We start from the raw sequence: 11232 nt of genomic DNA on the forward strand, positions 1-11232 counted from the left end.
CTGGGCCTGGCAATGCATGGATGACTGGGTGGACGAGTGGGCGAATGGATAGATGGATGTATTCTTAGGTGGATAGGTGGATGGATGGATGGATGGATGGATGGATGGATTCTTGGGTGGATGGGTGGGTGGATGGATGGGTGGATGGGTGGATGGGTGGGTGAATGGATAGATGGATGTATTCTTAGGTGGATAGGTGGATGGATGGATGGATGGATGGTTGGATTCTTGGGTGGATGGGATGGGTGGGTGGGTGGGTAGGTGAGTGGATGGGTGGTTGAGTGGATAGGTGGGTGGGTGGATGGATGGATGGATGGTTGGATTCTTGGGTGGATGGGTGGGTGGGTGAGTGGATGGATGGAGTGGATGGGTGGGAGGGTGGGTGGATGGATGGAGTGGATGGGTGGGTGGGTGGGTGGGTGGATGGATGGCTGCTTGGGTGGATGGGTGGGTGGATGGATGGGTGGATGGATGGATGGATGGATTCTTAGGTGCATAGGTGGATGGATGGATGGATGGATGGATGGATGGATGGATTCTTGGGTGGATGGGTGGGTGGATGGATGGGTGGATGGGTGGATGGGTGGATGGGTGGATGGGTGGGTGAATGGATAGATGGATGTATTCTTAGGTGGATAGGTAGATGGATGGATGGATGGATGGATGGATGGATGGTTGGATTCTTGGGTGGATGGGATGGGTGGGTGGGTGGATGGATGGATGGATGGATGGATGGATTCTTAGGTGCATAGGTGGATGGATGGATGGATGGATGGATTCTTGGGTGGATGGGTGGGTGGATGGATGGGTGGATGGGTGGATGGGTGGATGGGTGGGTGAATGGATAGATGGATGTATTCTTAGGTGGATAGGTGGATGGATGGATGGATGGATGGATGGATGGTTGGATTCTTGGGTGGATGGGATGGGTGGGTGGGTGGGTAGGTGAATGGATGGGTGGTTGAGTGGATAGGTGGGTGGGTGGATGGATGGATGGATGGTTGGATTCTTGGGTGGATGGGTGGGTGGGTGGGTGGATGGATGGATTCTTGGGTGGATGGGTGGGTGGATGGATGGGTGGATGGATGGATGGATGGATGGATTCTTGGGTGGATGGGTGGGTGGATGGATGGGTGGATGGGTGGATGGGTGGATGGGTGGGTGAATGGATAGATGGATGTATTCTTAGGTGGATAGGTGGATGGATGGATGGATGGATGGATGGATGGATGGATGGATGGATGGATTCTTGGGTGGATGGGTGGGTGGATGGATGGGTGGATGGGTGGATGGGTGGATGGGTGGGTGAATGGATAGATGGATGTATTCTTAGGTGGATAGGTGGATGGATGGATGGATGGATGGATGGATGGATGGTTGGATTCTTGGGTGGATGGGATGGGTGGGTGGGTGGGTAGGTGAATGGATGGGTGGTTGAGTGGATAGGTGGGTGGGTGGATGGATGGATGGATGGTTGGATTCTTGGGTGGATGGGTGGGTGGGTGGGTGGATGGATGGATTCTTGGGTGGATGGGTGGGTGGATGGATGGGTGGATGGATGGATGGATGGATGGATTCTTGGGTGGATGGGTGGGTGGATGGATGGGTGGATGGGTGGATGGGTGGATGGGTGGGTGAATGGATAGATGGATGTATTCTTAGGTGGATAGGTGGATGGATGGATGGATGGATGGATGGATGGATGGATGGATGGATTCTTGGGTGGATGGGTGGGTGGATGGATGGGTGGATGGGTGGATGGGTGGATGGGTGGGTGAATGGATAGATGGATGTATTCTTAGGTGGATAGGTGGATGGATGGATGGATGGATGGTTGGATTCTTGGGTGGATGGGATGGGTGGGTGGGTGGGTGGGTAGGTGAATGGATGGGCGGTTGAGTGGATAGGTGGGTGGGTGGATGGATGGATGGATGGTTGGATTCTTGGGTGGATGGGTGGGTGGGTGGGTGGATGGATGGAGTGGATGGGTGGGAGGGTGGGTGGATGGATGGAGTGGATGGGTGGGTGGGTGGGTGGGTGGATGGATGGCTGCTTGGGTGGATGGGTGGGTGGATGGATGGGTGGATGGTTGGATGGATGGATTCTTAGGTGCATAGGTGGATGGATGGATGGATGGATGGATGGATGGATGGATGGATTCTTGGGTGGATGGGTGGGTGGATGGATGGGTGGATGGGTGGATGGGTGGATGGGTGGGTGAATGGATAGATGGATGTATTCTTAGGTGGATAGGTAGATGGATGGATGGATGGATGGATGGATGGATGGTTGGATTCTTGGGTGGATGGGATGGGTGGGTGGGTGGATGGATGGATGGATGGATGGATTCTTAGGTGCATAGGTGGATGGGTGGGTGGATGGATGGGTGGATGGATGGATGGATGGATTCTTAGGTGCATAGGTGGATGGATGGATGGATGGATGGATGGATGGATGGATGGATGGATTCTTGGGTGGATGGGTGGGTGGATGGATGGGTGGATGGGTGGATGGGTGGATGGGTGGGTGAATGGATAGATGGATGTATTCTTAGGTGGATAGGTGGATGGATGGATGGATGGATGGATGGATGGATGGTTGGATTCTTGGGTGGATGGGATGGGTGGGTGGGTGGGTAGGTGAATGGATGGGTGGTTGAGTGGATAGGTGGGTGGGTGGATGGATGGATGGATGGTTGGATTCTTGGGTGGATGGGTGGGTGGGTGGGTGGATGGATGGAGTGGATGGGTGGGTGGGTGGGTGGGTGGATGGATGGCTGCTTGGGTGGATGGGTGGGTGATGAATGGATAGATGGATGGATTCTTGGGTGGATGGGTGGTTGGGTGGATAGATGGGTGCTTAGGTGGATGGGTGGATGGATGAGTGGTTGGGTGGATGGCTGTTTTGGTGGGTGGATAAGTGAGTGAAAAGATGGATGGATGGATTCTTGGGTGGATAGGTGGGTGGGTGGGTGGGTGGATGGATGGGAGGGTGGATGGACGGATGGATGAATGAATAGATGGATGGATTCTTGGGTGGATGGGTGGGTGGGTGGATGGATGGATGGATGGATGGATGGATGGATTCTTGGGTGGATGGGTGGGTGGATGGGTGGATGGATGGATGGATGGATGGATGGATTCTTGGGTGGATGGGTGGGTGGATGGATGGGTGGATGGGTGGGTGAATGGATAGATGGATGTATTCTTAGGTGGATAGGTGGATGGATGGATGGATGGATGGATGGATGGTTGGATTCTTGGGTGGATGGGATGGGTGGGTGGGTAGGTGAATGGATGGGTGGTTGAGTGGATAGGTGGGTGGGTGGATGGATGGATGGATGGTTGGATTCTTGGGTGGATGGGTGGGTGGGTGGGTGGATGGATGGAGTGGATGGGTGGGAGGGTGGGTGGATGGATGGAGTGGATGGGTGGGTGGGTGGGTGGGTGGATGGATGGCTGCTTGGGTGGATGGGTGGGTGGATGGATGGGTGGATGGATGGATGGATGGATTCTTAGGTGCATAGGTGGATGGATGGATGGATGGATGGATGGATGGATGGATGGATGGATTCTTGGGTGGATGGGTGGGTGGATGGATGGGTGGATGGGTGGATGGGTGGATGGGTGGGTGAATGGATAGATGGATGTATTCTTAGGTGGATAGGTGGATGGATGGATGGATGGATGGATGGTTGGATTCTTGGGTGGATGGGATGGGTGGGTGGGTGGGTAGGTGAATGGATGGGTGGTTGAGTGGATAGGTGGGTGGGTGGATGGATGGATGGATGGATGGTTGGATTCTTGGGTGGATGGGATGGGTGGGTGGGTGGGTAGGTGAATGGATGGGTGGTTGAGTGGATAGGTGGGTGGGTGGATGGATGGATGGATGGATGGTTGGATTCTTGGGTGGATGGGTGGGTGGGTGGGTGGATGGATGGAGTGGATGGGTGGGTGGGTGGGTGGGTGGATGGATGGCTGCTTGGGTGGATGGGTGGGTGATGAATGGATAGATGGATGGATTCTTGGGTGGATGAGTGGTTGGGTGGATAGATGGGTGCTTAGGTGGATGGGTGGATGGATGAGTGGTTGGGTGGATGGCTGTTTTGGTGGGTGGATAAGTGAGTGAAAAGATGGATGGATGGATTCTTGGGTGGATAGGTGGGTGGGTGGGTGGATGGATGGGAGGGTGGATGGACGGATGGATGAATGAATAGATGGATGGATTCTTGGGTGGATGGGTGGGTGGGTGGATGGATGGATGGGTGAATGAATAAATGGATCTTTGGCCAAGGAATACTGGTTCTTGCCCAGAATCCATCACTCAACAGCTTTGTAACTTCCCTCATTTATAAGATGGAGTGAGGGGAGTTCTTTTTCTGCCCATCCCATAAGGTTGCTGTGGGAATGAAATCAATGACTTAGATCTTCTTGGGAAAAACAGCCCTTTCTGAATTTGTCAGAGGTGGGATTCAGAGCAGCAGATGCTTGGTAGACAAGCTGTCTCATCTTGGACAGGTTACACCTGTATGTCCTACAAGAGTGTGAGCTTGTAGAGGACAGGTGCTGTGTCTTAGACCTTCAATCCTCCTTGTCAGTAAAAATGAGTAACTATGGGCACTTAAATATCTATTGCAATGATTTCAGTAAAATAACCATAGTAGTAAAAAAAAAAAAAAGTATAACTTTACAAAAAGACCACAATGCAGAGGCACTAGAGTGAAGTGCCACGTGTGAACCACGTCCTTATACCATCATGTCCTGTTACAACCTGGAGTCTGACATTCAATGTGGCTTTTTTTCCCACAGAAAAATGCTCAACCATGGCAGCTTATTATGGTCATGGTGACTTGGGGTCCAGACTGCTGCTGTGTCCCTTGCCAGTGTGGCCCCAGATCCTTTGTCTTCTTTCCCTGTCTTGCTTCTCCTGTGGGGGGGGTGGAAGGTGGTGAGGGTGGTGGTCCGGGTCAGAGTGGGATGGGAGCATTGCAGCCAAGGAGGGGGAGCTGAAACCCCTGCACACTCCCCCATCCCCTCTTCCTCCTCGCTCCGGGCACTGAGCAGCCAGACCGCCAACCACCAGTGCTGGAGCGTCAAGCATTTGCTTTTCCCGGGTGTGCGTGAGGGTGCAGGACTGCCCCCGGACTTGGTCTGGGGCTCTGGACCAAGAAAGTCACGCTGGGCTGGGAAAGAAAGTGGGAGCGACGGTCGTCAGCACGCATGGGCTTGTCCTCGGAGCACCCCCAATGTGCTGGCAGGCCGCCTGCTGCGGGGCTCACTGGGGGACAGGAGTGAGGGAACACAGTGGCAGTTTTTATGCATGACAGCTCTGTGAAAAGGGCATAGCATTTACTTTAGCAAATTTGGGACTGAGGACTGGTGAACTGACTGGAGTTGGTAAATATCAAGGGTTAAACAACAGGCACCCCATTATCAACCCTGACACCGAGTGGCAGACATCATGCCTTCCAAAGGACAGGAGCTGGGGGTCAGGATGGACCGCGCATTAGAATTTCTAATCACAGTTCACACTAGGGGACGAAATAAAACAGCTCTATTTTACCACGTGCCTTCCCCAAGAGCTGGACCTCAAATGATCCCTAATTATTACAGAAATCTCTGATTTCTGGGCCAGCTTCCAAGGCCGCTATTGTGGCGGTTCGGCAGAGGCACCCACAGCCAGGGGCCTGGACTGATGGCCAGAGAAGTCACATGTAGGGCAGTGGGAAGTCACATGAGGCCCACGGCAGGGTCAGGACCTAGTCTGCGCTCGGAGGACACGACGAGGAGGCATTCCCTTAGCCTCAAGACGTCCAACCACCCCAGTTGAGTAGAGAAGGTAGATGGGGCCAGGAGCCGGGAGCCGGCGCCCAGAGCACTGGCCTGAGGGTCCAGGTAGCTTCGGGCTCTCTGACCACCTTCCCGACTGACGCCTTCTCCTGATTCAGGAGCTTCCCCCCCCCCCACTTCCCTCCTCCTCCCAAGGGCTGATTCAGAAGCAGAGGAGAGAAGACATGTCTTTGGTGGTCACCTCTCTGCAGCATCCCAGGGTTGCCAAACGTCCCTCGATGCACACGCACAGCACCACCGCGATGCTCAATTTTCTGTGTCGACTTGGCTGGGCCACGGTGCCCAGTTGTTTGCTTGGGCACCAGTCTAGGTGTTTCTGTGAAGATGTTTCAGATGAGAGTGACACTAAACTCTGGAGACGTTGAGTAAAGGAGATGGCCCTCCCCAAGGTGGCAGAGCCTCATCCAGTCAGGGGAAGGTTTTCAGCGGAAAGACTGAGCTCCCCTGAGGAGGAAGGAACTCAGCCTCAGACGCCCGTGGGCTCAGGATGCAACCTCAACTCCTGTTGGAAGCTCCCACCGGCCGGACGGGCACAGCCAACTTCAGATGGCCTCCCGATCTCGTGAGCCAGTTCCTTAAAATCTCTGTCTCTGTCTCCCTCCCTATCTATCCTATTGGTCTGTTTGTCTGGAAAGCTGTGACTGATACAGCCACCCTGCCCCAAATGCCACCAGGGCCCCCCAGAAGCCACCCAATGGCCTGGATCAGTCCCACACAGACACCCTGTTCCCTGCCTGTAAAACGAAGGGTCGGGAAAGACCACCCTGCGTGAAATTCTCTGACTCGACGCTAAGGGTGAATCCCACGGGCAGCCTGCGGGAAAGCGCCTGATGCGTAGAAGGCACAGTGTTCCAGGCCAGGGACTCAGGTCCTCGAAGCTGGCCTGTGAGCCTGTCCACTTGCCCTCAAATGTCAGCAGCCACTTCGCAAATTGCCGCAGCCCATAGCCCTGTCCCCCTGTCCCCAGACATGTGGAGGCTCCGATCTCTGGGTAACTGGCGAGACTGGATTGTTCAAGACAACAGCGACAACAGAGTATGTGGTGTGACGGTCCTGCGGCAGATTTCTGGCCTGCGTTCTCCAGTCAAATTGTCCTGGAGGGTGTGTTTGTTCTCGAGCCTCAGGGCACAGCCTTGCCTAGGAGGGCAGCGGCAGGGGCACAGGGACAGCCAGGGCAGGAAGGCTGGCACCGAGGAGCAGGGATGTCTGTGTTTCTTCATCCAGAGTTGTCGGTTCATGAGGCTGACCACGCCGGACCTGGGTCACGCGTCCCCTTGAGAGAGCTTTCCCTGCTGGCCTGAGTGTTTAGAAAGCCAGACTCTCCTTGGGTGGCTCCAGCTTTGACGGCCAGAGAAAGTTAATGTTCTTAACTAAATAGTTTGCTGGGGTTTTTTTTTTTCCATTGTAAGAGCGATACCCACTTATCCATGGGACAGAAATAGAGTCCGCACTGTGGTAGGTGCTGGGGACACCAGGGTCACACCTGGGTGACACAGTCCCCAAGTTCAAGGAATTTAAACCAAGTCGCTGCTTATTATAGGATATTTGGAATTTTTTAAGTAGAAGGGGAGGGGAAAGAAATCACCCGTGCTTCTCCACACCGTACGCATTTTGGTAAACTTCTTTTTTTTTCAATTTTTTTAAATGTTTATTTATTTTTGAGAGAGACAGAGAGACAGAGCCTGAACAGGGGAGGGGCAGAGAGAGAGGGAGACACGGAATCCGAAGCAGGCTCCGGGCTCCGAGCTGCCAGCACAGAGCCCGATGCGGGGCCCAGACCCACAAACAGCGAGATCATGACCTGAGCCGAAGTCAGACGCTTACCGACTGAGGCACCCAGGCGCCCCTGTAAACTCCTTTTTTGCTACACATCAAGTATGACTCTCATTATGCATCTGGCATGCACATGCTCATATGATAGTTACAGCCTGGCACCCTTTTATTTCACATAAATGTTTTCAAATTATTTTAATTTGGGGGGGCACCTGGCTGGCTCAGTCGGTGGAACGTGTAACTCTTGATCTTAGGGTCATGAGTTCGAGCCCCACGTTGGGCATAGAGTTTACTAAAATAAAATAAAATAAAATAAAATAAATTTTCATAAAGAACGCACGTGTTTAGTGGCAACTGGTGTTCCAATACCTAGCCATTGTACCACTTAATCAGTTATTCCCTTATCACTGGGTATTTAAGATTTCCTTTCTCGTTTTGTGACTGTTATAAATAACAGCATTGTGAATATCTTGGTCCTTAAAGCTTTTTCAATATTTCTCTTCCATTGGGACACATTCCGGGGAATGGCATTACAAGACAAAGGATCTTATTTTTTCTTTCTCTTTCTTTCTTTAGTAAGTGGCTTGAAACAGCAAACATTTAGTATCCCCTTCTAATTCCTGCAGGCGAGGAATCCAGGCCTGGCCCAGCTGGGTCCTCTGGCCCAGGGTCTCTCGACAGGCTTCAACTGAGCCATTGGCCAGGGCCACATTCTCTTCCGAAGGCTCGACCGGGGGAGAATTCCCCCGGGAAGCTCGCTCCCGGGCTGTGGGCCAGACAAAGTACCTCACAGGCTATGGGACCGAGGGCCTCACTTCGCTGCGAGCTGTTGGCCAAAGGCTTCCTGCAGCTCCTTGCCGAACGGACCTCCCCGTTGGGTACACAGACACGGCAGCTGGCTTCCCTCGGAGCAAGTGAGAAGCCACAGGGACAGCAGTCAGTCTCCATCGGGGTGGCCCCATCTGCCCTTAGCACGAGTGTGATGGCAGTGGACTCACTGCCCGGAACCAGCCATGACCCGACCCAAGAACGAGCTGAACTCAGCCTTTCCTATGCTCAGACCCTCTCAAACCGAGAACATGAGCTTTTGGTGTGAGGGAGGGTCTATTCCTGGCCCAACTCACGGATAGAGAGTTCTGGGGTGGGGGGCACAGCTTTGCTTCTCTGGCCAGCACACGCCTTCTCCAGCGGAGGGCACAGAGGACGCACCCTGCCTCTCTCGTGGTGGAGAACCAGAGTGGCCCGGAGCGCCCCATGCAGAGGCAGGAACTGCCTGAGCGCCTCCGGCCCCAGCTGTCCACCGAATGTTCCCCCGCGGGTCTGACGGAGTGAAATTCCATTTTGAAGAGGGGCCAGCGCAGCCAGAGAACGAGCAAGCTGGGCGAGCCCTGTGGTTGCGCACTGAGGGTTGCCCGGGTCCTGGGCCTGGGCCTCGAGCACCACCTTCTAGCCGGTTGGTGTCCTCAACTGGGCCCCCGGGCCCATTCTCCATCCTGAGCCAGAACAGTCTCCCAGAAAACTCAGATCTGGCCACGTCCCTCTCCTGCTCTAAACCCTCCCTGTTATCTTCAGGATGGGGTCCAAGCAACGTGGCCTAGATTAAGGGTCCCAGTGTGACTGGTCCCTGCTTCCTCTCCTGCCAAGCCTGTGCCCCCTTACCCTCAACTCCACACTCAGTCCCCAGGCTCCTGGCCTCTTACGCACACGGTAGACGGAGCCCCCACTTCCCTCCTCACCCTGCCAGCTCCTGCTTACCTGCTTGGGTCTCACCCAGGCATGGCCTCTCAACTGTCCCTCGGCCTGTTCCCCCCCACCCCCTGCCAACCTATAACGCTGGCCCAGCTGCCTCACCTCCTCCCACAGACTGGATGAAGGAGGAAGGAGCCTTGCCCTCCTGGGGGGGGCGGGCAGGAGGGTGCTCTGCCCGGGTACTACCAAGCACCCCTTGGGGCATGCACGGGGAGAAAGCAAGCATCAAAGTCATCTCCATCTATGTCCCCGTCAGGTTTTGCTGGGGGAGGACACAGAGCTGAGCGGATCAAGAAAGACCTTTGTTCTCCGTGGAGCTGTTTAGACTTGAAGGAGGGTCGTGGAAGGAAAAACGAGTCCCAGACTTGGCCCTGGCCTCTCAAGGCGCTCCCAGGTGCCCTCGGGCAAGCCCATCAGCCTTCTATGCTGTGGTTTGCCTTCTCTGCGGGGGAGATTATGATCCCTGCCCTGCCCACCGGAGGGATCATCAAGACCACATATGTGCACACAGGTGAGTGTGAAAGTGCTTTGGACGGCAGAGGTACAAGTGCAGACAGGACCCTGGGCAGGTGAGGGCCGCACGGACCTCAGAGCGACAGCTCAGAGCAGGGGAGCTGGGCACAGGAGCCTCGACTCTTGACTCAAGAGGACCTGGCTTCCGGATTCTGGCCACGGCTCTGCTGTGTGACCTTGGACAAGCCACTTCACCCCTGGGTCTCAGCCTCCCCTCTGGAAGTGAAGGCCTCGAGGCCTACGGGCGTTGGTGGCCCCCAGGGAGCCATCACGACCCTGGCTCAGCCCGCCAGACCTCAGAGATCACGCCATGCCTGCTGCCCACCGTCTTGCTGGCCTCCCACGCGAAGAGACAGCACGCCTCCCAAGGCTGGACAAAAGCCTCAGCACGAACGAACAAGAAAGCCCAAGATACCAGAGTGACACAGTGGCTTGCAGAGCAGAGCCCAAGATGCGGTGGCAGAAAGAGAGGTGACCAAAACCTGGGATAACGGGGGTCTGGGCCAGGAGGCGTGGCTCAAGAGCCTTGAGGACAAGGGTGGGCGGAGTCCAAGCACAACCAGAGGGTAACAGGGATGAGAGGGGGTCAGGGCAGAACACCCCCCCCCCCCCCCCCCCGCGTCATAAAGAGAAGGAAAAAGCCAGCAAGATGCAGGAGGAGAGGCGTGCCTGTCGGAGGCCCGGCCCACCGTCAAGCGAGCGAACGAGGAGGGATTCTGCCCTCGGTGGAGGCCAAGAGCCCAGGTGAGCCCTGCAGGCATGCGGTCCTGCAAGCCGTCCAGGGCCTCGGAACCTAGAGAAGGACGCGGGGCTGAGGCACCTGCCCGGGGGCCACACGGACACGCTCTGGAAGGGAGAGCATCACTCCGCAGCCAAAGCACCAAGCCAGTGGCTGCCACAGGACAGCCAAGGCCGACCAGCCTGGCAGTGTGGAACTGGGCAGAGCTGCAGAAGCCGGGAGGACAGAGGCTGCAGCCGGGTCCACGCAGAGACCGGGCTCGCAAGGTGCCAGCCGGGGACCTTGTCAGCTCTCTGGAGGGGCCCCATCCACGCACAGCCAGGAAGGACAGCTGTGCGCCATCCACAGAGAGCAGACGAGGTCTGGTCCCAACTAAGGTGACACAGTCGTGACGGAGAGCTTAGCTCGGCTCTTAATTATCATTGTTTATTGTGGTAAAATACACACAACATAAAAGGTATCATCGTAACCACGTGATGTCAGACTCCACGTAAGTGTGGAGTTCAGTGTCACTAACGCTTTCACACTGCCGTGCAGCCGCCACCCGTCTCCTGAACGTTGTCATTGTCCCAAACTGAAACTCGGTCCCCAGGAAACTCTAAGTCCGCC

Source organism: Panthera pardus, unplaced genomic scaffold (genome assembly GCF_024362965.1).
Source record: "Panthera pardus isolate Hobbes unplaced genomic scaffold, ASM2436296v1 HiC_scaffold_3, whole genome shotgun sequence".
NCBI lineage: Eukaryota > Metazoa > Chordata > Mammalia > Carnivora > Felidae > Panthera > Panthera pardus.